Here is a 15,716-nt window from a genome sequence, read left to right as displayed (position 1 = left end):
TCATGCACGTGAGCGCAGTCCTTCCACTGGGTGCAGCGTGTAGGAGGCCAAGTACGTTCTCCTCTGTCATATTCCCTCAATACCTCTGATCAGCGTCATGCTGTTTTGGTTGGCTTTGGTGTTGAACTGAATGTTTTTCTGGAGCCTCTAAAAGGACACGTCACACTTATTACTTACTGAAAGTCCAAGTCATGGTGGGAATTTCTCGTTTTTATGGCCCCTTTTTGTCTCAATCCGCCCAATAATAAAATGATTCAGCACAATCAGCTGTGAATTTGCCGTTGCCTCCCAGTCTTCTGCATCACTCACACTGAGTCCGGTTGTAGTAGTGTTTCTGCAGGGTTCTTATTTCCAAATAGTTGGAACTCCAGCAAAGTGCAATAGTTTGTGTAGGTGAAGTTAATAAAAACTATTACAGACAGGGGCCAGAAATCAGAATGCCAAATTGAATTTAGTTAGTTTTCAGTGGCTGGTTGTTCTTGTTGTTATTTCTCCATGAGGAGCTTGGTTTCTGTGTGGTTTGATATCCCTTATAAGTGTTAAAGAGGTCTGAGGAGTGACCGAGTCGTAAAAAGAGGTTTCTCAGATTAGGGTGATTCTTTGAAGTACTTTGTATCTGATGTTTCTTGTTGTTTCTCCATCTTCATCTCCCCTTCTGCACTCGCCACATCTCGCTCTCGCTCCCTCTTCAGTGGATGAAGGTCGTGGCCCCAGCTGAGCCGCAAGCTGTTGTTGCCTCACACTGACTGCTCTGCCTGCTCCTGATCACACGGACTGCTTTAATAAAAGATGGTGTGGGATTGAACATGGAGAGCCACACCTGGACGGGCATTCATCAATTTAGTGCTAAAGTGAGACATCTTCAGTCAGTATTTGCTGTGAGGAGATGGGTGTTGTGATGTTTTTGTATTCCTCCTCCACAAATGTAATGGCAGTGGGCTCCAAAATGGAGAAGCTTTTCAGACTGACACACTTTGTGTGTGTGTGTGTCTGTATATTTACTGGAGGCGCTTATATGGAGAAATGACATTTTCATTCATAGATGCACCATCCAGGTAAGTTTAGGGTCTAAGAGGCTCACATTTTGATCCAGTTGAGCTTTTGAATCACTAAGAATATGTCTTGATTCAGTTGAAATGCAAACGTTGGGGTCACCCTCGAGGTGCTTTAATGAGCTCCCCAAGCAACAGGCCGCACCTGTTTTTCTGACTGTTAAAGGACAGATTTTCTCTCTTTCCTCTCTTTTTCTGCTTGGCTGTGGCAGCGCTTTGCTGGCAGCTTATTCCAAACCAACCGCTCCGTGCTGCTTTCACTGGATGTGAAATGATACATATAAAAATAAGGTATGTTTATATTTCATGGATTTTGCTCCAAAGAAAGTGTTACTCATGTTCTGAATGCCTTTTGTATGTTCAGCAGACGTATGACAGCAGCTGTTTGTCTGTGTCTGTTTACCCTCATTTTATTCTCAAATGCTGCTGGACACCGCTGCTGTCTTTTCATAGGCAGCTGTCTGCGGAGCTCATCTCTCAGTGTCCACAGAAGTAGGAGGGGGGGTGAAGCGGGGGTTGGGGGTAATTTGGTTAGGAGAGGTAACTATGAGATATGGTGGAGAGGGAGGGAGGCTTTTTGACAGAGCCACTCGCTGGTGCTGTGCTGTGATGTATAAGGGCAATACGAGTGAGGGCTCAGAGTGGCCTGCACGCACACACACACACACACACACACACACATGCATACGCACACACACACAGACACACACACTGCAGATTGCACACAAATTGAACTGATGGGCTATCCTTCTACAATATGAACTACCGAGCACAAGCCCTTGTGCGTTTTCAGGGTTAAAATATGTGTTTGATCTTTGTCAAAGTATTACATGAAAAGAATAATGTGCAGGGCGCCTCTCTGTGAAATTGTATTGAACCGTTTTCCACCAGGAGCACGGAGCCATTTTTGCTCCCTTTCAGAATATGATAGTTTAAGTGGCTTATGCCGGTAGTGCACGGCTCAGAGCAGGAGGGAACGGGGCCTGATTCCCTCCCAGACGATGTGATTGTATAAAACTGGAGCTGTTGACTCTGCTTCCAGGCCACAGTAATTGGGGCCAATAGAGGAGCCTGGTGTTTCCCCTCTAGATGAAATCTCTGGTTAAGCTCAGACAGGGTGCGAATTGCAGTGCCGACTGTTTTCTTCAGCTCAGCAGGAGGACGCTGCACACGGATGTCAGTCTGTGTGTGTATTGGAGAGGTATTTCCAATGGTTTGCAGGTGCACAGGAGCACATGTATTTCTTTAAAGTGGTGGGAACCCCTAGTTGTGTCAGTTTAATAGCTTGCCTCTTCTTTCATGGGGATTTTTTCCCTGTATAATTGTCTTTTCTTTCCTGGATGTGTGACTGGAGGTGTCCATGAGTGAATGATGCTGTAGAGGACAGGCTTTGGTCTTCAGATCTGAGGATAAGAGATATCCGTTTTCAACCTGATGAGGTGTATTAACAGAAGCCCGTGGATCACATGTTGGAACAGGTACGCTGTTTGATGTGTGTGACATTTTAATTGGCACGCACAAATTCATGCAGTACAACGTAGACTCATGCATGCGCTCCTACAGCCTCAGGCGACATCCTTAATCCTCTTCAATCTGATCCCTTGTGTTTGATTGCGTACGTGCAGCTGCTAATCCTCCATGTGGAATGAACACCGTGATGTGAAGTGACTTTGTGATGCTTTGACTTCTTGTCACGTGTTTCTTGTTATCTGCAGATATCTCACATCAACACCGCCTGCAGAGGGAGGCAAAAAGGTTTCCTTTTTATTTTGTATGAACAGAAGAGTATAACTCCAGTGATTTATGTACTGAAAACATGCACGAGATTGTTTGTACTGAGCGACATAGTTTCAAGGCGTTTAAAGTAATCTCAGGATTTTAATCATTTGATATTAGATCGGTTGATGCGTTTTGTAGGTCAGTGACCACCATTTGAGAAACATTTTTCAAGTGTAATTTTTTATTTCCAGTATCACATTGAACATTCAAAAAATAATGTCATACAACCCTAAGTAGTTAAAGATGGAAAGATCCCTCAATAGTGCTTTGTTTTGTGACATATACCTTAAAATATGGCCAGAAATGTTTCTACTTTGGATGTGATGGTGTTGTTTTTCTATTTTACTGTAAGAAATACACGCAAGATCCTTTAGGGCTGAGTGCTGAAACTTTAAGTCCACTTTGGGGAAGTTAGTTACGGCTGATCGGAGCATCTGGGGCACAGTAGAGCCGCCCAGTTTTACGAGCCTGTGGTGTGCAGAAGTTTGAGTCAATAAAAGTCGACTTTTAGTGTGTGTGAAGCTTAACGGCAGCATTTATGGGAAGAAGAGATTTTTGGTTCCCCCAACAAATTTATATAATAAAACAACAAGCACACAAAGCCAATTGGAAGTAAGAACACGTAAGTTATGGTCCATGAATAATAACCTGATACATTATCTCAATATTGTGCCAAAGTGCCCTCAGCCAATACCATTAAGCACCACCCAACAAAGATAAACCTTTCCTTTGGTACAATGCATGCAAGCTGAAGGCTCTCCACAAAAATGGCAGCTAAAGGTCTACATTCAGGATGGTCTCAAAATACTTGGCAGCCCTCTCATGAACGCTCAGCAAAAATAATCCTTATCAAGCATTATACATAAAAATGTATTCCCTTACTTCTATGATCACATATTAATCAACATCTTTTGATTTGTTTTTGTAGAGAAAGAAAGAAGCTTCTCCCTCTAGCGAAGCCGACATTTTTCCCATTAGGTTAAGAATATGTACTTTTAGCTGCTAATATATTCAAGATATTGAAGCAAAATGTTTGGCTCTTAGAAGAACCTTCTCCCCCCTCACACCTCAGTACCAAGTGTAAGTGAAGATTCAGAAATCGGCTGCTTTCCCCGTTCATTATTTCTCTCCACAAAGCCAGTTCTTTGAGAAAGTGCCTCCAGGGACCAGTGAACACTTCTGTAACATTAGACTGTAGTGGAAAGACCGACCGCTTGAATATTTGACCCTCTTCAGTAGGTCAACGTCACATTTCTTTCTTTGAGCAGAGCGTTAGCGTGTGTTTTAGCGCCTTCGTTCTATTTGGCCCTATGGGTTTCCTCCATTGGGCCGTCAAGCACTTAAATAATAAAATGCAGGTCAAAATGGTCACGAAGCGGCTAATGTGCTATATGTCTGTGATCATATTGTGGCGTTGTGCAAAAGAAGACGCTCCCTAACAATAAATAGGGCTCAGAAGTATAAATAGCAACATTTGCTGCAGTTCATAAACAGGTTTCAGGGTGGATTTCACCTTTAATTCCTCACGGGTTACGAGTAGAATGTGGAGGGGGGGGGGGGTTGACACGTCATCTCAAAGATGTGTTCACAAGGCCGCCAGGAAACCTTGAAGTTCTTGGCAACGCGTACTTGGCTCTGAGGCTTCATGGGAACGCCGGTGACACCTGCAGGGACTCGTGTCATGTGTTAGAATTCGGTTGCAAGGAGAAATTCTTCAAACTCCTCGTCATCGTGAGATGTTTGTGTGTATGGCAGCGGTGCGCTGTGCATTGTGCGCTTGCCTGTGTGCGGACGCTGTGTGTGGATGACTGACTTCTTCTCCTTTCGTTGCTCTCACTTTTTCTGTCCCTCAGCTTGATGGATCCAAATATGCGTTTTGTCTCTCTCTATTTTCCTCACCCTCTCTCACCTCTCCAGGCAGAGGGAGGGAGGCTCGGAGCATGCCCAGGAATATTCTTACTCAATTTGTGTGTCAGTGCTGTGGAATCAAGGCTGCTGTCGGAGGCCCTCCTTTGTCATGGAAACAACCATTTTTAATCTTGGATCCTTAAACCAATGAATTCACTATGACTTACTAATTCACTAACAATTTCTCCCTGGTATAATTGATGCATCTGAAACGTGTGGTAGAACGGCCCCTCACACATTATATTGTAATGAGACCAGTCAGAAGACACAGAATGAGGCGAGACGAGGTGTAAAGGATCAAACGTTGTTGTTCAATTAGTATTGGGGCAAAAATGATGAAAACTGCTGGAAAAAATATGCCAACTGAGACTGGAAAATGAATAATACTCACATAAAAAAACAGTGATAAATTTTTTTTTTTCTAATTTTATCTTTATCTCTTCCTACTTACTAACCCATAGCTTAGGCCTCAGTGTACTAACCCATAGCAAATATGTTATTATACTTTTATTTTATTTTTATCTTATTGCTGCACTATGTTGTCATTATTGTTCTGTCTTCCGTCAGGCACCAACCGCCAAGACAATTTCCATGTATGTCCAACATATGATGGCAATAAACGTTTCCTGATTCCTGATCCTGATTATTAAAAATAGATTAAATATAATATTAGTTGGTTCAGTGAAAAACACTGTTTTTCATCCCTAGAAATACAACCTGGAGCATTTAATTGTGTTCTCAACTCTGGAATGTTTTACATGAGGATGTTGCCGTCGACCAGCTAGACTTTGGCCACACCCACCTTCAGACGGTATCCCTGGCTACCACTGGTAACCTTGGTGATACCGGTGCAGATATGCTGCAGTCTGTGGGCGTTTCCAGGGCGTGATAGGAAAGCATAGCTGGAACTGTGTGTGTGTGTGTGTGTGTGTGTGTCTCTGAAATCCCAATAGCAGCCTCCACCGGATCCTTCATTTTGACGGTGTCCTTTGATGACGGTATTGGCATTGGAGTAGCCACACACACACACACACACACACACACACACACACACACATACACACACACACACACACACACACACACACACACACACACACACACACAGGAGAGGGGAAGGAGGAAAGATCGAGGGAAAGCTGTTACATATAAAGCAGGAATAAGCTGGCGTACAGTCATGCAAACACATATTAATTCATTTGGGAGCCAGCAGTTCATAAGAGACGAGGTGTTTTTTATATACTTGTTCTCTGTGAAGTGTAACGTGTCCACGTCTCCACAACTTCTCTCTCTTTGATTTATGGTCAAATCCTTTATTTTCATCCACAGTATTTTCAAATAGCTCTTTAATTGTCAATCAATAGAGAAATCAACATTGTGGAACTACATAGTGAAAACATAATATAACTGCTGATGCAACTCTGGATTGTAATTCTAAATTATTTTAAAGGGATTTAACAAATTAAATCAACTTTTCACACAACAGAATTTTTTCTCCAGTATACGTTATTGTAGTTCTTAACCCTACCCTTTTTGTCAAAGATGACATGGGAATGTAAAAAAACGATATACATGAACCCCAATGAGCCCGAAATGAACCGCCTCTCACTTTTCATTTTGCTACTTTGTGCTAATCCCGCACACTCCTGCCTCTTAATGTGCGTAATCCCTCTTGTGTTATCTGAGGCTAACGTACAAGGAGCAGGCTGAAGCTAGCAGCTTCCCACAGAGGGTTGAGGGGGGGGCCGTGATGTCGAACACGGTCTGCCTTCCACCACAGAGAGACTCCCTTCATCAACACATCAGCAATCTGCTGCCGCCATCGTTTTCGACTTACTACACAACAGCAACACGCAGACACCATGCGGAGACGGAGGGGGGAGTGGGGGGGCGGTGTGAAGAACATATAAATCGACTATAGACCATTATTTCATCAACGTTTCCCCCGTTTCCCCGTCCCCAGCCTTGCTTTCACTACTCGCACTGATGTCCTCTGCTGTCCTCCTCTTCCTTTCCCCAATAATAGAGAGGTCATTGCTGCAGCCCCCCAGCTTCCTCATAATCAAATATTTGACCTAATGAAGGGATGTAATTACTGGTTGTCCAGCTCTGGAGGTGTCTGATTACTTCTCCTCCTTTTCCTCACAATGCATCACTTTTGTGACTCTGTGCATGTGTGTGTCTGTGATTTAGTGAAACTATTCTTTGAAGCAGCATGTTGAAGGAGTGAGTGTGGACCTGTGTACAGATGTGTGGCTAGTTGGCCACTTGAGACTGCGATAGCAGAACGACTCGTTGGGAATGGCATCCAAACTATGCTAATACTCCATTGCCATAATTTACATTCTTTCTGTGACGGGTCCATAAAAATATAATGATCCCAGCGACGATGTGGTTGCTGATAAAAACACTAACAAACACAACAGCCCTGACTTGTTCATGCTGTTACATAGTTTGTGTACATACAAATGAGACAGAACAATGTGATGGAGATAGAGACCAGAAATATTCAGAAATACTCATCTCAAAATACATTATAGTGATGTGGATGAAAGGTAATAAACAAGTAAATAACAAAGCATAATTGACGCCAAAACGTCATCAATTCAATAATGAAGACTATTTATTGCATATACGGTATACATACAAACTCCATGTCCAAACAATTCCACTTTGGTTTCATCTGTAGTCTCCAGATTCCTCCTGTGTGGTCGACCTGTGACCTTCTGTCATTATTAATGGACTTTGTGCGTCCATCAAGTGTTCTCTTAGTTGTTCTGACTAAGTTGGTAAGAGCCCTTTATTCAAATGTTGGGCTTTCTTCCACCACCAGGCACATTTCATATGTTATACTGTATGTCATATGTTATAATGCTCCCAAAGGTGTCTCTTGGGATATTAAAAGCAAAAGTAGCTTCAGGTTTGATGACATAATCCCTGTTTCACCTTTACCAGGATTGCAACTCTCCTTGGATACTTTCATGGGTGGGTTTTATATGCATCACAACGGAAGCAAATGAAGGATTATTAGAGAGTGATAAGGCTTAATCATAGATTAACTCCACTTTAGACAGCTTCAAAAACAACAGTATCATATGGTGGTTGAACAATTGTGATCTCAACAAAATACAATACTGTTACAAACACTACTTACATTTCCCGTATGGATTTGATGTATCACTCAACTGATTTATCCTTGGGATGTTGATATTTCTAACGGCACAGCGGTGGTCCTCCCAAGAACAAAACGTTGTGCGAGTGTCCGGAGCATTTATATTTAAGTATGGATTGGTAACGGGACGGGACCCCAGCAGTGGAACAAGGCGACAGCAGAGAGAGGCTGGAAATGACTCCTAAAGCCGTTCTGTCAGCACGTTGGTGGAAGCCAAAGAAATGACACACGGAGACATCTTTAGTGTAAACCTTCAGCTTGACTTCACCTCATTTAGTTTATTGAGGGATGAGGTGAAGCCGCCCATCCCGAAGCTACATTCTGTGACACTTCGACACCCCTGGTTGATTTAAATTAGCCAACAACCTCGTGATTTTGACAAGGCCACAGTGAAACTACTTGGTGGCGATTGCGTAACACGACGCATTGTGGAGAGTGTCTTTTGCTGCTGTTTACTATTTAATAATGACTAATTCTTCATATTTACTGGCTTATAGTGGAGACAAACACGCCTGAGTCATAGACTGACAGACTTACCAACTGCACGCCTGCAGCTCAGCTCGCCGGGCGGGGGGCCGGGGGCCCCATCGCCTCAACCTGACCTCATCCCTTCTCCTCAGCCTTCTCATGTATCAACAGTTGTGGTGAAATAGAGGCTACACAACTTTTTGATCATGATTTGGCTGGATAGTAAGTAGGCTTGTTAGTTCAAGTTAGGGACACGGACATAAGGCTCCTGTGTTCCTCCCTTTCCCGCTCTTAGAAATGTCCGTTACTCTGAGCGTCTCGTATTGATGGAGATGGGTTCGTATTGGAGTTAGTTGATCACCTGCGTCTCGTACAGACTCTCCAGGGCCTCTTCTGCGTCACTATCAAGTCAAGGGCCACTGCCCGAGAGCTGTGCCCTCTGGGGACTACGTCTAGACAAGAATTAGGCCCCATGTGAATTGCCTCTTAGGGTAGTGCAGCTGTTGGATGAGACAACTCTTCCACAAATTAATTTAAAAAGAAGGTTGTGCTTGCGATTCGATTCCTTGCAGGTGCAGCTGTGTTGAGGAAATTAAGTGTAAAATGAAATGAAACCGTTGGCACAGATGATTACAGTCCCAAAGAGCTGCATCAGTTAATGGGGCCAAAGACTTATTGAAGTCCATAGAAGATGAAATGGGAGTGGAACCATGGTCTGTAGGTCCAGTTATGCTCATCTTCATCACATCACACAGCCACTTCTCCACTGTGGTCCCTCTCTCATCCTCATCAAGCCCCTGAGGCCCGATCCAGTTCAATGTTCCCTCCTCTGCCTCCAAACCCAGTGAGGGTTAAATAAGTGTGAGGGAATTTGAGGGAATGTGGCAGTTCTCCCAGTCCCACTCGCTTTCCCAGGCCTGTCCGTCAATTATTAGGCCACTTCCAGCAAATGAGAGAGGTCGTGTTGGATGGCTGCAGACGTGGAGCCGGCGTGCGTGACCCAAATGGCATCATTTACTGTAACTGCCAAACCGCGTGCATGCCTGACCAACTGACCCCTCGCATTACCATAGCAATCAGGAGTGGTTGAACATTGAGTGTACTGATGTCGCATTGATTTCCTGGAACATATAATGTGTGATACTTAGCTTTGAAAGGTTTTTTTTGTCCTTTATCCGTGCTTTCATCTGCAGCCATTCAAACTCAACTGCGGTACTTTAAAACCTGTTTGTTTCTGTGTTACAGTCCTCACTTACTTAATAGTTGTCTTTTCAAAGAGGTCGATTTTGTTTGAAAAGCACCGGCAGGCCTCTGTAACCTTACAGCTGGCAGGAACATCAATAGCATTGCCACCGTGCTTCCTTGACACATCTCGAAGAGTCTCGTCCAACAGATCGCACAGGATTCAAGCCGATAGATGTTGTGATGCTTTGCAAAAGGCCGCCTGCTCTGACAGATCTCTGCTGTGCACGCCGCGCCCTTCTCTCTAGTGCCTCGCCCGCCTCGCAGAGCTGTTATGGCTGCCATTCACAGGGTGGCCTTCACCGAGGTCTCTGGCATGAAGGAGATTTGACCTCCAGCGTGCGAGCCCGGGCAGAGACGCAGCAGAGCAGGATTCGTGCTGTTGTGTCCTCGCACAGCACCGAGTCGCACAGTGATCGGTTATTTTGCTCGTCATCCAGCACACAAGGTATGACTTCACCACAATGTGGATGCAATTCCAACCCACTGCTGATTTCTCCCCATTCATAAAGTTTATTTTTATGTGGGCTGCATGGATCACTGTGGCTCTGTCACCCTCAGTGCTTACTCAATAAAATGACAATTCTAACTCTTAAAATGATGCTCTGGCTGTTTATCTGCTCACATTTCACCGCTACAATGTGTAAAGAAGATGTCTGTTGTACCTCAGCGGAGCGTCCCAACCTCCTCCCTGTAAACACAGAGTCTGTTGACTGTGTCGGAGACCTCGATATTTCCATTTTCAAATCCTCCCTGTGGAACCAGAAGTCTCATTTGATCTGTTCCAATGCACTGCATTTTATTTTTCTGGTTGAAACATGGTGCATGCAGATTCTCAGGGATGTAGACGGAAGATATCTAAGTATATTATTATACGATATATAAGTTCCTCACTTTCACCAATAACTCTGAAAGCAGCGTGTTACACATTTATCCATCTTCAAATGACACCCCTTGATATGCTAATGACTTTTAACTATTAACTTGTCTTGCTATGCCTTAGAATTGCTCACTTATTTTGACGTCTGAGAATACAAAAACAACATGTGTTTTTGTATTTTTAACGTGATAAATTGCTCCATTTCGTAAACCACAAAGTAAAACCCTCCTCAAGCCTCATGTTGCCTCCTTCATGCCAGGAATGACGAGATGAATGAGGGCTTTTAAATCCCTGCCAAACACACACACAAACACACACACACAGACACACACACACACACACACACACACACACACACACACACACACACACACACACACACACACATACTCACACACACACACACAGACACACACACACACACACACAGACACACACACACACACAGACACACACACACACACACACACACGCACACACACACACACACACACGCACACACACACAGACACACACACACACACACACACACACACACACACACACACACACACACACACACACACACAGACACACACACACACACACACACACACAGACACACACACACACACACACAGGGGGAGGACCCCGTTGGCAGGTAACTTTCTGCCTCAGTATCCGATGGCCTCTGCTGAAGCGCCAAAAATGCCAGAGGCCACTCGGTTGCGTTTGAAGTGCAACAAGCCGCGGATGGGAAACCAAAGCTTGGCGTTAGGAGAGAAGGGGCATCGCAGGGAGGTCTGTCACAGGAAATAATATGAAAGGGGAAAAAGACATGGCACTCAAGCAGATGGCCACAATTTTGATAAAACGATGCATTGTTGAAAGTACCGCTTTATTTGAATTGGCCAAAAAACAGCGTGTGCTGTTTTTGGACTGTTGGTGAAACATTTTTAGGTGTTTACTTTTGTTCTGGGAAATTGTGTTGGGAATTTTTCTTTAATGTTATCCTCCGAAAAAACGGATCAGTTCTTACCTAACATTTAAAAGTATAATGTTGATCAGTACGGTCATCATCATCCATCGTTGTTCTTGTGCAACGACGAGTTGCTTTCGGTAAAAAAAAATCATCTATTGCTCGATAAAGGTTTGTGAAACCATCATATTCACAGACAAACAGACAGGGGTTGTCTAGAGACACACGTAATAAGCACTCTTAGGGAAACCACACACACACACACACACACACAGTCAGACAGAGGAAAGATCAGAGATCAGACGTACACAGACAGTGCAGACGGCACCGCTCACATCTCTATTGGTGTCTGGGCAAGAAGAGGAGACATCAGGTAATTAAAAAGGAAAATGAGAGGAAGAACAAGCGAGGGGGGAGAGTGGGAGGGAAGGAGAGAGAGAGCCCAGTAGGGACAAAGAATATGCAGCTGTGCCTGAAAACACAACTTATCATCAGCGCTGCCATCGGAAAGCCGCCGCGTCGGAGCACATAGGTTCTGCCCCAGAGGCCCGTCGTGCATGTGACCCGCACAAAGAGCTCCTGGAGGGACAGCTGTCACTGAACGTCACATCGTGCATCGGAAGACGTTGGATTTGCGCGTGCATGTCCGCCGCCACGTGCACATCGCAGCATTGGCGTGTGTCCGTGCGTGTGTGTCCGTGTGTGTGTCCGTGTGTGTGTGTCCGTGCGTGTGTGTCCGTGCGTGTGTGTCCGTGCGTGTGTGTCCGTGTGTGTGTGTCCGTGTGTGTGTGTTAAATATTCAGCAGGAACTGTCAAACTTGCTCAGGAGGAGCTTTGCTTCCAGCCTCGTGCTCCCTGTGAGCAGATGGGTGGAGAAGTTCAATCGTTTGCAGTTGGAGGTAAAAAAGCAAAAACCCTTCTAGAAGTTTCCAGAGGGGAAGAACTCAAGCGACAGATTTCTCTCTCTCTCTCCTCCCAAAACCTTGGCCCCAGTCAGACGAACGAGAGGGAGACCGTCCATCACGACAACACAGAACTCTTTAGGTTTTCTGTTGTCATGGCAGCGGAGTAGTTATCTCGTGTCAGGTGTCTGTTGGTTCGACCTCGTCTTTGTGTGAAGATGACAAGCGCCCAGAAGAAACACACTCGACATGATCTCTAATTGAGTGTTAAAGTCAAAGTTTGGATTCATTCAAAGTATCAGATGTATGAAAGAAGAGAAAGAGAGAGAGATGCAACTGTACCTAACACCCATCCAGCATTGAAATAATTAGCACAACACTTTAAATGAAGCTCTTGTGTGCGTGAGAGAGCACTGAGGAAGAAATATGTGTATATATATGATATATATATATATATATATATGTGTTTATATACGAGACAGGAAACAGCAAACAGTGACACTGTTGTCCGGGCCGAGCTGAATAAGTGAAACAAAAAGTCACATGTGCACATAATTGATGTGGCGCAGCGAGGAGGGAGGAGAGAGGCCCTGCTCCCCCCCCCTCGCCGCTCCAGCTGATCCGAAGTGAACGAGTCTCTCATTCTGCACGCCGTGTAAATATTTCAGCAGTTCAAGCGCCTGTGCTAATCCTAGCCCCAGCGCTAACGCGTCAGTGCTAACCTGCCGCTTCGGCTTCTCGCCTTCTCCCGTCTTTCATTTCATTTTGCTTCTTTCCCTCTGCGCTACGCATTTAATAAGCTTTTAACCGGAGAGAAATGGCCCGATGTTGGATGTGTATTTAGATTATGGGAAATAATGAATTGTTTGAGCTTGGGAGGCAACACAGCGACATCTCAACCTGCCCGACGCTAAGCCTGACAGCTGTCACTCAGCAACGCTGTCTAAACAGCCATGTTCTGAAATGTGGACTGCCAAGAGTGACCTTCATCAGTAAAATCATTTTGTTATATATATTTATATTTATTAACCTCATAAAGTAACACTTGGAGATGATTTGATGTGTTTAGTGCTTTTGCACTGATATATATTTCTTTTCAAAGGTCTTTCACCAGAGGATTGTTGCACAGGGTCGAGAAAAAAATCAAATAAAAAATACGAACATTTGAATCATTTTATAAAGCTTTCCTTTATACAGACACACACAACATAGAGGACGGATCAATCAAGAGAACAACAGGTCCGGTCTGTGAACTGAGGCCCAGTCTGAGTCCAATCGATACAGAGGTAGATCTTATTGGTGTGCAGTCTATTTGACTGGAACACACACACACACACACACAGACACACACACACACACACACACAAATACACACACACACACGCACACACGCACACACACACACACACACACACACACACACACGCACACACGCACACACACACACGCACACACGCACACACGCACACACACACACACACACACACACACACACACACACACACACACACACACAGCACAGACACACACACACACACACACACACACACACACACACACACACACACACACACAGCACAGACACAGACATAAACAGACGTGAGTCATAAGCTCAAGGTAGGAATCTTTTATAGTGGCTTTGGTCCCAGTTACTAATCCGTCTCTACCACATAGAAGCCGTTCTGGGGACGTCTGTGTATGAGTCGCATGTGTGTGTGTGTGTGTGTGTGTGTGTGTGTGTGTGTATGTGTGTGTGTGTGTATTTGTGTGTATTTGTGTGTGTAGGAGCTACTCTGTCTGGAAAATATCTCGGGAGCTGATGGATAAAACAGACTCTTTAAAAGCCCAAGTTCTTCATTTAACCTGCCAAAGATTCACATTGAAATGAAGAAGACTTGGAGAACATGGAGGAGATGAAGAGTTGGTGGTGGCTCAGTGAAAAAAAGGAATCGGTCACTTCCCTCTTTGTGCAAACCACAATCAGCTTCCTTCACATCAAGTAGCTCCAGGAATTTGAAAGCGATTTGGCGTGTGACACACTTGTGTCGTTCTATTCTTCTTCATCATCATCATCACACACAGCACCATTCTGAAGAAGGCTGTGGAAAAGGAAGATTTAGTTATTAGTTATTAAGGAACTTCACCACACCAAGTTTCACATGATTTTTTTCTGATTTAAATGAAAATAGGCTCTAAGTGTGGCTTACCTTGAGTTTCTGTTTTTTTCACCCCTTTTTTAAAAATCAAAAATCAATTGTCGTTCAGTGGGGGCAAAACATGTTTTCTTCTATAAAACCCAAGATGAATAAGTGATGTACATCACGTATTTTTGTTTTATTTGTGGCTCCTCGGCTGTCTAACTAGAGAGTTTTTTACTTTTTCTTTTTTCTTTACATTTTACAGATTTCTTACAATTAAAAATAAAATACAAAGGAAAAAGGAATCTCATAAATACACAGCACACTTTCATGAAATAGACTTCAGTAAGAACTTTTACATCCAAACACGTTCTGATGCGTCTCCACAACGTCCCGTTTAAGGTCTGAACACCATCTCTGGCCCATATCCCCCCCCCTGTGGGTATGTGGTGCTGCTTGATGCTGGTCCTGCATCTGTTAAAGTGAGGTCTTGGTCAGTCTACTGTGTTTTTGCTAATTAAGTCTAAATTATTGATACTTTATTCAAGGGGGATAATTAGATAGAGAAACAAGGGCAAACCCAGGTGAAAGGGGGAGGGAGAAGGGCACGGCCTTTAATCCCTTGGCTCGTTGCCAGCCCTCTCTCGCTCTCTATGCCCCCCCACACCCCCCCCACACACACCCCCCCCTCATTCCTCTCCATGTTTATATCCTTCACATAACTCCATGGCCTGATGTCGCTGTCCTTGACTCTGCAGTGTTTCACCTCTTCTCCTGTTCCTCCTTCCGCCATCTTACACCCCCTCGATTGGTTTCCTCCACCCTTACCTCCTGTTTCCTGCCTCTACCTGCTCTTCTCTCCTCTCTCCTGTGCCGCACCCATGAGACTTCCCCTCTCCCTGTTGCTATGACATTAGCTGGATGTAGCAGTGTCAGGCTTCTCTTGAGGGATGAGACTAAAGAGCTAAGTCTTGCTCTTTTCATTAATTACTCCTTCCTCTCTTCCTCTGCACCTCCTCCCAGCCATGTTCCCTTGCCCACTCTGCCCTACCTCCCTCCCTTTCTGTTCTCTTATGCCTCTTTGTCTCTCCCTCTGTCTCCACCTGACGCTACCCGCTGTCCTCATACTGTATGTGCATCCCCTCCCTAGTGTTCTGTCTGTCTCGCTGTCTTCATCTGGCAAAAAGACAGGAAGGAGACCAAGGAGACACAGGTCC

At 44.5% G+C, this 15,716-nt stretch overlaps 1 protein-coding gene across 2 annotated transcripts in view; it reads left to right on the top strand.

Moving 5' to 3' along the window:
• LOC119210760 (A disintegrin and metalloproteinase with thrombospondin motifs 2-like) overlaps positions 1–15,716 on the top strand; it is a 90,144-nt gene that overhangs the window by 11,968 nt on the left and 62,460 nt on the right. The gene's annotated exons all lie outside the window — the stretch shown is intronic.

The sequence above is a fragment of the Pungitius pungitius genome, chromosome 2 (assembly GCF_949316345.1).
Source record: "Pungitius pungitius chromosome 2, fPunPun2.1, whole genome shotgun sequence".
Classification (NCBI taxonomy): Eukaryota; Metazoa; Chordata; class Actinopteri; order Perciformes; family Gasterosteidae; genus Pungitius; species Pungitius pungitius.
The sequence above is the reverse complement of the archived record's forward strand: the minus strand, read 5'-3'. Positions and strand labels throughout refer to the sequence as shown.